The sequence below is a fragment of the Arachis stenosperma genome, chromosome 6 (assembly GCF_014773155.1).
Source record: "Arachis stenosperma cultivar V10309 chromosome 6, arast.V10309.gnm1.PFL2, whole genome shotgun sequence".
Lineage (NCBI taxonomy): Eukaryota > Viridiplantae > Streptophyta > Magnoliopsida > Fabales > Fabaceae > Arachis > Arachis stenosperma.
In genome coordinates, this window is record NC_080382.1 from 104859982 (window position 1) to 104872188 (window position 12207).

Sequence of the window (12207 nt, forward strand, 5' to 3'; positions counted from 1 at the left end):
TTTCGCACTCCGGGGTCCATGAGAAGGGTTTCCCTTTTATTTAGGAGTGAGTAGAGAGGTAGTGACTTTATCGCTGATCCCGCCAAGAATCTTGATAGGGCGGCTAGCCTTCCATTTAGTTGTTGTACTTCTTTGACACACGTCGGGCTCTTCATATTGAGTATCGCTTGGCATTTGTCCGGGTTTGCTTCGATGCCCCTTTGAGTCAGCATGAAGCCTAAGAACTTTCCGGCTTCTGCGGCGAAGGTGCACTTTGTCGGGTTAAGTCTCATGTTGTGTTTTCTGAGGGTGCCGAAAACATTGGCGAGGTCGGTCAGCAAGTTTCTGTCTTCTTGTGTCTTTACCAGCATGTCGTCGACGTACACCTCCAGCTGTAGTCCGATGTGCTCTGAGAACACTTTGTTCATTAGCCTCTGGTAGGTTGCCCCTGCGTTCTTTAGCCCGAAGGGCATTACTACGTAGCAGTAGTTTGCCCTTGGGGTTATGAACGAGGTCTTTTCTTGGTCGGGTCCGTACATTGGGATTTGATTGTATCCCGAGTATGCGTCCATGAAGGAGAGATATCTATAGCCTGAGGCTGCGTCTACTAATGCGTCGATGTTTGGTAGTGGATATGGGTCTTTGGGGCAGGCTTTGTTGAGATCTATGTAATCGACGCACATCCTCCATTTTCCGTTGGGCTTTTTTGCCAGGACCACGTTTGCGAGCCATAGGGGGTATTTTACTTCCCTAATGAACCCTGCATCTAGCAGTGCTTGTACTTGTTCTTCTATTGCTTGCATGCGTTCGGGTCCGAGCTTCCGGCGTCTTTGTTGGACAGGCCGGGATCCCGGGTAAACCGATAGCTTATGGCACATCAGGTCGGGACTTATGCCCGGCATGTCGGAGGCTTTCCAGGCGAAGAGGTCGGAATTCTCCTTTAAGAGGGTTATGAGTTCCTCTTTTAGGCCTGTGTCGAGGTTTACTCCTATGCTTGTTATTTTTTCAGGTGTGTTCCCAATCTGGACTTTTTCGGTTTCTCCCTCTGGCTGTGGCCAGAGATCTTCTCGGGATTGAACTCGTCCGAGTTCTATCGTGTTGACCTCTTTCCCTTTTTGGCTCAGGCTTTCGTTGTAGCATCGCCGTACTAGTTTTTGGTCGCCTTTTAGGGTAGCGATTCCCTTTGCGGTAGGGAACTTCATACAGAGGTGTGGGGTCGAGACTATAGCTGCCAGTCTGTTTAGGGTTGGTCGCCCAATGAGGGCATTGTATGCTGAAGTGACGTCGACTATAATGTAGTCGATGCTTAATGTTTTAGATTGCTCGCCTCTTCCAAAGGTAGTGTGTAGCGAGATGTATCCTAAGGGATGGATCGGAGTCTCCCCTAGTCCAAATAGGTCGGTGGGGTAGGCCTTTAGTTCTTTTTCTTCAAGCCCGAGTTTGTCGAAGGCCGTTTTGAACAGGATATCTGCTGAGCTTCCCTGGTCAATCAGGGTTCGATGTAAGTTGGCGTTTGCTAGGATAATGGTGATTACCATTGGATCGTCGTGTCCGGGAATTATCCCTTGAGCATCTTCTCGGGTGAATGAAATAGTAGGTAATTCGGGCAGGGGACTGTCTTCTTGGATGTGATAGACTTCTTTGAGGTGTCTTTTTCGTGAGGATTTGGATGTTCCTCCGCCTGCAAAACCTCCATTTATCAGGTGAACATGTCTTTCAGGTGTTTGTGGGGTTTGTTCGGCCCGATCTTCATTGTCCCCCCGCCTTCTCTTCCTGGTCTCTTCTCCTTTCTCTGCTATGTATCTGTCGAGTTTTCCTTCTCTGGCTAGCTTTTCTATAACATTTTTTAGGTCGTAGCAGTCGTTAGTAGAATGACCGTAGAGCTTGTGATATTCACAGTATTCGGACCGATCTCTCCCTGCTTTCTTGTGTTTTAGCGGTCGGGGCGGTGGGATCTTTTCGGTGTGGCATACTTCTCTGTAGACGTCTACCAAGGAGACTTGGAGGGGGTGTAGCTGTGGTACTTCCGTGGTTTGTCCGAGTTGGGTTCTTCTTTCTTTTTCTGTTCCCGATCCCGATCTCGGAGTGGGTAGGTTGATTCCTTCCTAGAAGAGTCTCTTAGCTGGGAGGTTTCCTCCATGTTGATATATTTTTCCGCCCGCTCCTGTACCTCGTATAGGGAGGTCGGGTATCGTTTGGATAGGGATTGGCTAAACGGTCCTTCTTTTAGGCCGTTTGCTAGTCCCATGATGGCTGCTTCAGTGGGCAAGTGTTGTATGTCCAGGCAGGCTTTGTTGAATCGTTCCATGTATTTTCGGAGAGTTTCTTGGTCACCTTGTTTGATCCCAAGTAGACTGGGGGCATGTTTTGTCTTGTCCTTTTGAATAGAGAATCTTGTTAGGAATTTTTTGGTTAGGTCTTCGAAGCTGGTGATTGATCTTGGTGGCAGGTTGTCGAACCACTTCATGGCTGACTTGGTGAGAGTGGTGGGGAAGGCTTTGCACCGAATCGCGTCGGAGGCGTCGACTAGGTACATTCTGCTTCTGAAGTTGCTGAGGTGATGACTTGGATCGGTGGTGCCGTCGTAGAGGTCCATATCGGGTGGTTTGAAGTTTCGCGGTACCTTCTCTTTCATGATCTCTTGCGTGAAGGGATCGTGGTTGCCCTTGGTGGTGGTGCCGCGTTCTGTTCGGTCTTTCAGGTTGGCCTCTATTTTCCGCAGTTTTTCTTCTAATTCTCTGCGCTTTCGAGTTTCTCTTCTCAGATCTTGTTCAGTTTCTTTCTGCTTCTTTATGTCCTCTTCGAGTTGTTTTAGTCGGTCTTGTTGTGCCCGGACTGCTTCTAGAATTTTCGAGTTCTTCGCTCTTTCGGAATTTTGTGGATCCTTGTTTGGGAGTGACGTTTTTGGGCGATTCTGTTTGTTTCCTCCTGGAGTACGTGGTGATAGAGGGCTGTCCGGTCGTTCTCCGGTGTCAATTTCGTCCTCTTGTTCGGATGCAGCGTGCTCATCATTGAGAGGGTCGTCCGCCATGGTAGAGGGATGACTTCCAGGTCCCCGGCAACGGCGCCAATGTTCCGAGGGTTTGCCTGAAACGTGCAGCTCGGTCGTCTGGAGAGGCCCGTGGTGGGGGTTCGGTGACCCGAGCTTGGTATGCAGAATGGTTGGTGGTTGTACCTGCAATGACACTCCGATGCTTAAGTTAGCATGGGTCCAAGCAGATATGTGTAGATTTGGAATGAATGCCATACCTGGGTGCTCCAGTGTATTTATAGTAGTTGGCAGTGATCTTCCGTGGATAAGATATTCTTATCTTATCTTATCTTTGGGAGTTTTATCTTTATCTTTGTGGAACCGCCTTTTCCAGGCCTTTTCGGCCTTTAGGTTTGGGCTGCGTTCCTTTTGATGGGCCTTCCTTGCTCTTTGTCCGAGGTCCGACCTTTAGGTGTGAGCTTTAGGATAAGGTCGGACCTCTTGCGAATTTGCCGAGTTGGAGGACCCCGGTCAGGGTATGAACACCCACCTACCCCACTTCTCTTTTCTTCATTCTCACGCAACACTACCCTCTCTTCTCCCCCTTGGCCGAAACCCACACCTCTCTCCCTCTTCTCCATATCTTCTTCTTCTTCTTCTATTCTTTCTTCTTTTGCTATAGGGCGAGCAACATTCTAAGGTTGGTTTGGTAAAGCTTTTTGTTTTTTCATACCCTCTCTTCTCCCCCTTGGCCGAAACCCACACCTCTCTCCCTTGGTGATTGTATTTAACATATAACAGTTTCTTTTGTTTAGTATTAATTCAAATAAATTCACATATGGTTGCATTCTAAGTTTGGTGTTGCTATGCAACAAAATTTGGTTCCAATATCTATAAGATACTTGCATCAATTCCAAGTGAAAGTGTCACACTAAGTTTGGTGTGCCACTTATATTTTTTTATGCAATGTATCATGCACACCATCTTATGTTTGCAATCATAGTGTTTTTATTTCTCTGTGCCTTGATTGTTATCTTAATCTTGCTTGCCTAAACACATATGCTACTGACATCCTTTTGTGTAAGACATTCATGATCCATTTTAGACCCCACCACCATTGTTCTAATTGTTGCTTGAGGAAGAGCAAGCATTCTGATTTGGTATGGGAAGGAGAAGAATGGGAGGAAAATGACAACAATAGAGAAGATGGACTACAAGGTTGTAAAGTTCCTTTTCCTCTCATTTGTTTCTAACACTTTAAATTGCATGATTGTCTTTATATTTTCTGTATACATGTGTGGTATGACTAAGCATAGCTTGAATTTGATTTGAAATATGTTGTTGTGACATTATGACTACCAACTTGAGTTTTGTAAATTCAAAAGCAAAAAAAGCATCATGATCATAAACAAACAAGGAATTAAAGAAGAATTTAGCATGTGCATACAAGTATTGGAAAGCTAGTATGATTTATTGTTGCTCAATTGCATTGGATTTTATTTAATTGAAGTTTTTCATCTAGTACATTTTGTGAAATCTTTTGAAATCAAAACCTTGAAGAAGCAAATACAATTAAAGCAAGAAAAGAAAAAGGGAAAAAATGAGAAAGCTGAAGGCTCTGAGTACCAATGGCAATTTATTTGCTAAGTGCTTGTGGTGTTTATGTATCAAGCCAAATGCTTGAAAACAAAACACTTAGAAGTCAAGGCTAGGCTCAAGTGCAAAAGCACTCCCTCAAAGCTCAAGGCTCTGAGCATCAATGATTAGAGAGTCAAGAAAAGAAAAGAAAAATGAGCTTAATGAAGTCCTCTAATTAAATGCTTGTGGTGCTTATGTATCAAGTGGTAATACTTGAAAACAAAGCATTTAGAAGTCGTAGCTTTGTTATTAACTCATGGGGCAAAGCACCCAAAAGGAGAAGCAAAAAAAAAAAATCAAAAGCTTGTTTCAAGGAAGAATTATAAGAAAAAGATTTCATAAAATAAGCTAGATAGAAGCATCAATCATTTACATCTCTTTTGTAATTGTAGCATGCATAGAAAACTAGCTTACCATGAACATTGAGTTGCTATTCTTCTTACCTTGGATTGTCAATCTTTATTGCATGATTCTTTTCTTGCTTGGGGACAAGCAAGGTTTAAGTTTGGTGTTGTGATGACAAGTCATCATATACCCATTTTCTATGCTTTTTCATACAAGAAATTGATGATTTGTGCTTAAATATTGAATTCTTTTGTGCTTAAATGATATATTTTCTTGATCTTTTAATTTTAAAAATCTTGTAGGAAAAAAAGAAGAAAAAGAAGCAAAGAAGCACAAAAAAGGGAGAAAAAAAGAGCTTTGGAACACACTTTAAAGTTGGAGCACACTTTGGAGCCTTAGGCCACGCTTTTAAAAGCGTGGCCCATGACAAAATCAAAGAGGAAAACACCCAGCACGCACACTGCCCTGCCCTTGCCAAGGGCAGGGCAGAATCATAATGAAGCAAAGTGAGGATGAAGCAAATTTTGGCTAAGTTAAAATCTGGGCGCTCACAGCATGACCATGCCTACTTCAAAGGGCTATAACTTGAGCTACAGACGTCCGATTGATGTGCTTCCAGTTGCGTTGGAAAGCTGACATTCAGAGCTTTCCAACGATATATAGCAATCCATATTTGGCGCACAATTGAGGCAGGAACGAAAGGCATCTTTAAGGGCCATGAGAAAGCAAGAAACTAGGCCTTACTTTGGTGCCAAGAAAGCCAAGGAAATTAAGCAGCGTGTGTTTCGGCCATGGTTCGAACTTGGGACATCAAAGTGAAAACACTGCCCTGCCCTCCGCGAGGGCAGGGCAGCATTTTGTTGGTGCACAATTCTGGCGCACCAAGGCACCCTTCTGGCGCACCGCAGCATCATCTGGCAGCACCAGCAGCGCACCGTGGCACAATTCTGGCGCACCAATTTTTTCTGCCCTGCCCTCCGCGAGGGCAGGGCAGCATCCTGCAGCACCAACTCTCACCAACAAGCACGCACCAAGGGCGCACGAACATTTTCTGCCCTGCCCTCCACAAGGGCAGGGCAGCCTCCTGGGAGTGTCATGGGCCAAAAATCAACCAAAATTCAATTTAATTCAATTCTTCACCAAATTGAATCAAGGCCAACCAAACCCATTTCTCCTCAAATCCAAAGCAAGCTAAGCCCACATCATCACTCAAAGGCACATGGATCAATTAAATTAGGATTTTCATTTTTGTAATTTGTTTTAATTTCATTTTCATTTTTCATTGTGTAAAGCCTATATAAGGCATCATTTCCATCTTTGTAAGAGAGGCGAGACCCACTAGGGAATATTAGGATTTGAGAGCTCTCTCCTTTAAGTTTTCCTTTCTGCTTTAAATCTTGGGTAGAGAATTGAAGAAATTCTGTTTCAATCTCACCTTGAGATCTCTTGTTTACTTTTTCTGCATAATTGAAATTCACATACTGCTTCATCTTCTCTTTAATTCTGCAATTCATTTTTCTTCTTTCTTCTACAAATTTTTCTCTGAATTGATCAAGGAAGGGCTTGAGATCTAGACTTGTTCTCTAGTCTCATTGATTCCCTGAGATCTTGAATTTCTTTTCTGAGTTTCACAATTGAGTTGAATTTTGTTTCTGTTTTGGTCAAGTGAGCAATTGAGCTCTTGGCTTTCCTTCTGTTTTTACTGTTTCATTGAAATTGTTAGTTTCACCTTGAGACTTGAAAAATGATCTATGTCTCTTTGTTGCATCTCATTGCTCCCAGTTTAATTTCTTGCACTTGTGTTCTTCTGCAATTTACATTTAAGCTACTGTGACCTTGAATTTACTTTTCCTGCAATTTAATTTCCTTGCAATTGTTCTAAGCTTGGATCTACTGCTTTTATTTAATTGCTAGCACCCCAGCCCCCTTTACATTTGATGCAATTTATATTTCTTGCAATTTAAGTTTCAGCTATTTTACTTTCTTGTTATTTAAGTTTCCTGCAATTTTATTTTCTGCATCTTTTAATTTCCTTGCAATTTACTTTCTGTTGGCTACACTTCATCCAAATTCACTTCAATGTTAGCTTGACTAAACTAATCACCCACTAAAATTGCTTGATCCATCAATCCCTGTGGGATCGACCTCACTCTTGTGAGTTATTACTACTTGATGCGACCCGGTACACTTGCCGGTTGGATTTGTGTGTTGGAAAATTCATTTTTTCGCAAAAACACCATCAATAGGAGCACCAAAATCACTAGGGATCAAGCAACAGAGGAAAGGAAGAGACATAGAGGAGCTCAAAATTACCATTGGTTATTCAAGAAGAAGGCACCACCGTCACTAAGGTGGACTCATTCCTTAACTTCCTTGTTCTTATCTCTCTGTTTTTTGGTTTTTAAGCTTCATGTTTGTCTATGTTTATGTCTTTATTACATGATCATTAGTATTTAGTAACTATGTCTTAAGGCTATGAATAATTCCATGAATCCTTCACCTTTCTTAAATGAAAAATGTTTCTAATACAAAAGAACAAGAAGTACACGAGTTTCGAATTCATCCTTGAAATTAGTTTAATTATATTGATGTGGTGACAATACTTTTTATTTTCTGAATGAATGCTTGAACAGTGCATATTTTTTATCTTGTTGTTTATGAATGTTAAAATTGTTGGCTCTTGAAAGAATGATGAAAAAGAGAAATGTTATTGATAATTTGAAAAATCATGAAATTGATTCTTGAAGTAAGAAAAAGTAGTGAAGAACAAAGCTTGCGAAAAAAAAAGCAAGCAGAAAAAGCCAATAGCCCTTAAAACCAAAAGGCAAGGGTATAAAGGATCCAAGGCTTTGAGCATCAATGGATAGGAGGGCCCAAGGAAATAAAATCCAAGCCTAAGCGGCTAAACCAAGCTGTCCCTAACCATGTGCTTGTGGCATGCAGGTCCAAGTGAAAAGCTTGAGACTGAGTGGTTAAAGTCATGATCCAAAGCAAAAAGAGTGTGCTTAAGAGCTCTGGACACCTCTAACTGGGGACTTTAGCAAAGTTGAGTCACAATCTAAAAAGGTTCACCCAGTCATGTGTCTATGGCTTTTATGTATCCGATGGTAATACTGGAAAACAAAGTGCTTAGGGCCACGACCAAGACTCATAAAAGTAGCTGTGTTCAAGAATCAACATACTTAACTAGGAGAATCAATAACACTATTTGAACTCTGAGTTCCTATGGATGCTAATCATTCTAAACTTCAAAGGATAAAGTGAGATGCCAAAACTGTTCAGAAGGAAAAAGCTACAAGTCCCGCTCATCTAGTTAGAACTAATATTCATTGATATTTTGGGATTTATAGTATATTCTCTTCTTTTTATCCTATTTTATTTTCAGTTGCTTGGGGACAAGCAACAATTTAAGTTTGGTGTTGTGATGAGCGGATAATTTATACGCTTTTTGGCATTGTTTTTAGGTAGTTTTAGTAGGATCTTGCTACTTTTAGGGATATTTTTATTAGTTTTTATGCAAAATTCACATTTCTGGACTTTACTATGAGTTTGTGTGACTTTCTGTGATTTCAGGTATTTTCTGGCTGAAATTGAGGGATCTGAGCAAAAGTCTGATTCAGGCTGAAAAAGGACTGCTGATGTTGTTGGAATCTGAACTCCCTGCACTCGAAATGGATTTTCTGGAGCTACAGAACTCCAAATGGCGCGCTCTCAACCTCGTTGGAAAGTAGACATCTAGGGCTTTCCAGCAATATATAATAGTTCATACTTTATTCGAGTTTAGACGATGCAAACTGGCATTCAATGCCAGTTCCATGCTGCATTCTGGAGTAAAACGCCAAAAACACGTCACAAACCAGAGTTAAACGCCAAAAACACATTTTGGAGGCTGGCCATTCAGCCATGCCTAGACCTTGTTCTTATGTATTTTCAACGGTGGAGTTTCTACACACCATAGATTAAGGTGTGGAGCTCTGCTGTACCTCGAGTATTAATGCAAAGTACTATTGTTCTTCTATTCAATTCATGCTTATTCTTATTCTAAGATATTCATTCGCAGTTCAACCTGATAAATGTGATTATCCGTGACACTCATCACCATTCTCACTTATGAATGCATGCCTGACAACCACCTACGTTCTACCTTAGATTGAATGAGTATCTCTTAGATTCCTTAATCAGAATCTTCGTGGTATAAGCTAGAATCCATTGGCAGCATTCTTGAGAATCCAAAAAGTCTAAACCTTGTCTGTGGTATTCCGAGTAGGATTCAGGGATTGAATGACTGTGACGAGCTTCAAACTCGCGAGTGTTGGGCATAGTGACAAACGCAAAAGAATCACTGGATTCTATTCCGACATGATCGAGAACCGACAGATGATTAGCCATGCTGTGACAGAGCATTTGGACCATTTTCACTGAGAGGAAGGGAGGTAGCTGATAAACCCCATTTATAGGGTTTATCTTGTGCTTGGTTTAGGGGATTTTATCACCTTTTTTACCCACATTTATTCAATGAAATAGCATGGTTTTGTGATTATCTCCTTATTTGTGCTTAGCTGTGAAAATATGCTTTTAGACCCTTAATTTGATGGTTTTAATCTCCCTTTGATTCCACTAGATGCCTTGATATGTTTGTTAGTGATTTCAGATTGAAAAGGCTAGGAATGGATCAAAGGAGTGAAGAGGAAAGCATGCAAAGTGGAGAAATCATGAAAAGTCAAAGAAGTTGAACTCGCCCATGGACGCGCCAGCGCACTGTACGCTCACGCGCACCTTGCGAAATGGGCCATGGACGCGTGCGCGTGCTATGCGCGTACGCGTCGGTGCTGAAATATGATTTTTTAATGAAAACGTGCCCAGCGACTTCTGAAGGCTGTGGGGCCCAATCTCAACCAACTTTGGCGCCAGAAATGCTATTTAAAGCCAAGGATTGAAGAGCAACAGACATTAGTTCATTTTCCACTCATTAGGATTAGTTTAGAGTTAGTTTCTAGAGAGATAAGCTCTTACTTCTCTCTAAGATTAGGATTAGGATTAGGTTTAGTTCTTAGATCTAGGTTTTTATCTTTGCTTTCTTCCACTTCTACTTCTCAATTCTTTGTTGTTACATTCATCATTCTTCTACTCCTTTGTTGTAATTTTCTTTATGTTGTTCTTATACTTTATTGTAGATCTACTATTGTTCATTCCATTTTCTTTCAATTCAATAAGAGGTAATTCATGTAGATCTTGTTTCCTTTAATTGTTGTTGTTAATTTTTTACATTTGATTGTAGTTAGAATTAATTCTTCTTGTTGATTTACTATGCTTTTCTTTTGTGCCTTCCAAGTGTTTGATGAAATGCTTGGTTGGATTTTAGAGTAGAGTTTTATGTTCTTGGCTTGAAAAGGTAACTTAGGAACTCTTGAGTTACTAATGTCCAAGTAATTGATGATTGGGATCCATTGACTCTAGTTCTCACTAATTGGATTAGTGGAGAGTTAGGACTTATGGACTAGGATTGATATAACTCATTTGACTTTCCTTTACTACTAGTTAGAGGATGATTTAATGAGATTAATCCTTGCCAATTCTCATATTGTGGTTAGTGATTAGGATAGAGATCCTTGACCACCAACCCTTGTGATGACATGTCATCATATACCCATTTTTTATGCTTTTTCATACAAGAAATTGATGATTTGTGCTTAAATATTGAATGCTTTTTGTACTTAAATGATATATTTCCTTGATATTTTAATTTTATAAATCTTGTAGGAAATAAGAAGAAAAAGAAGCAAAGAAGCACAAAAAAAGGAGAAAAAAAGAGCTTTGGGGTACACTTTGAAGTTGGGGTACACTTTGGAGCCTTAGGCCACGCTTTTAAAAGCGTGGCCCATGACCAAATTAAGGAAGAATAAGCAATCAGCGCACACTGCCCTGCCCTTGGCAAGGGCAGAATCGTGATGCACATTTGAGGTTGGAAGCAAGAATTTCGCTAAGGTAAAATCTGGGCGCTCACAGCATGACCATGCCTCCTTCAAAGGGCTATAACTTGAGCTACAGACGTCCAATTGATGTGCTTCCAGTTGCGTTGGAAAGCTGACATTCAGAGCTTTCCAACGATATATAGAAATCCATATTTGGCGAAGAATTGAGGCAGGAACGAGAGGCATCTTTAAGGGCCAAAAATAAGCAAAAATAAACCAAGGAAATTATTGTAGCGTGTTTGCCTCCTCCGTGATTCGAACTTGGGAAGTGAAGGAAGGAACATTGCCCTGCCCTTGGCGCGGGCAGGGCAGCATTTGGATGGCACAAGAACTTGGCGCACCAAGCAACAAATTTGGCGCACCAATTTCCTCCCCTGGCAGCACCAAGCGCGCGCACTCCTCAATTCTGGCGCATCAAACTCTTCCTGCCCTGCCCTTGGCGCGGGCAGGGCAGCGTCCCACGCACCAACGCGCATCGTGCGCACCATGGCCGCACCAGGCTCGCACAAGGCTGCACCAACACGCACCAATTGCTAGCACCAAGCATCAATTTTCTGCCCTGCCCTCCACAAGGGCAGGGCAGCCTCCTGGGAGCATCATGGGCAAAAATCTCATTTAAATTCAATTCCTCTCCAAATTGAATCAAGGCCAAGCAAACCCATTTCTCCTCAAATCCAAAGCAAGCAAAGCCCACTCAACATGACTCAAAGGCACATGGATCAATTAGATTAGGATTTTTATTTTGTTTTAATTTCATTTTCAATTTTACTTTGTAAAGCCTATATAAAGGCATCATTTCCATCTTTGAAAGGAGGCCGGCTCCATTAGGAATAGATAGCTCTCTCTCTTAGTTTTCATTGTTGTTTTGAAATTTTGGATTGAGGTTGGAGGAATTCTGTTCCAATCTTTGATCTGAAATCCATACTTTGTTCTTCTGCATAATTAAAGGAATTGTGATTTGAATCAAGGCTCTCTTTGCTGCTTCTATTTTTCTTTCTTCTTCAATCTATTTGCTGTTGGATCAAGGAAGGGAGTGAGATCTAGACTTGTTTTCTAGTCTCATTGATTCCCTGAGATCTTGTCTCTTTAAATTTCAAAATCAAGCTGAGTTACATTCTGAATTGCTTCTTCAAGCAATTTTCCTTTTCTGTTTGAAATCTGCTGCGTTCCATTTCATATTCTAGCTCTCTGCTTGAATGCTCCTTATATTTTCTTGTTGAATTTTAATTCCCAGCACCCAATCCCTTTTACTTTTCATGCAATTTAATTATTCTGCAATTATTCTAAGTGCTGCTTATTACT